Below are 868 nucleotides of genomic sequence, written 5' to 3'. Positions count from 1 at the left end.
ACTGAGCAATCTTCAGCCCAATCCAGGCCCGAAGGGTAAACATTGCAGAATTATGTATACAAATATTAGGGGTTTAAAAAAGAATCTAAAGGCTTGTCTATGGTTGCAGTTTATTGATATATTCTGTCTCTGAATACCGGCGCTCATCGGAGTTGCTTATTCCTGGGAATAGTGTCCCTAGAGCACAAGGTATATGTATCTATCTCCGCTCTGGGATGGTGAATGCAAGTGCAATTCAATAAAAGTCATTTCAATGAAAAAAAAATCAAATTATTTAAATCTATACATAATCATTATCTATAGAAACCCTGATTTAGATGACTTCATATACGATTCTTTGGTCCTCAAGGTTTATTTGCTACATTATTATCACCAAAATTGGCAGTTATATTTCGTATTCTCAGTAAAAAGGGTTCTTTTCCCATTTGTTGGCGTGTTGGCAATGTTACGCCAGTCCGAAAAGGATCATCACCAAGCAGTTCGCCAAAAGAGTATAGACCAATTTCAGTCCCACCGATTTTGAAAGGTTGGTTGCCGAAGTCTCACCTCTTTCTTTAATGACCCCAAATTACTGCCAACCATTCAGTTAGGTTTTAGGGGGAAAATAACTCGGTACCTGTGATGCACTTTTGACTTTGGCGCATCATATTCAGGCTTCACTGGATTCAGGGTCAGAGACAGGGCTTATTTCCCTAGATTTTTCTTCTGCCTTTAATGTGGACAACCATAAGGCTCTCCATTTTAAACCCAAGTCTGTAGGAATCAATAGCCCATTTTATGATATTTTTTCTGACTTTTTATTAGACAGGCAACAACGTGGTATGATGGGTATTTTAGTGTTTTTAATTTTGTGAAGTCAGTATGTCAA

The sequence above is a fragment of the Penaeus monodon genome, chromosome 29, assembly GCF_015228065.2.
Source record: "Penaeus monodon isolate SGIC_2016 chromosome 29, NSTDA_Pmon_1, whole genome shotgun sequence".
NCBI classification, from domain to species: Eukaryota; Metazoa; Arthropoda; class Malacostraca; order Decapoda; family Penaeidae; genus Penaeus; species Penaeus monodon.
Note: the sequence above shows the minus strand (reverse complement) of the source record.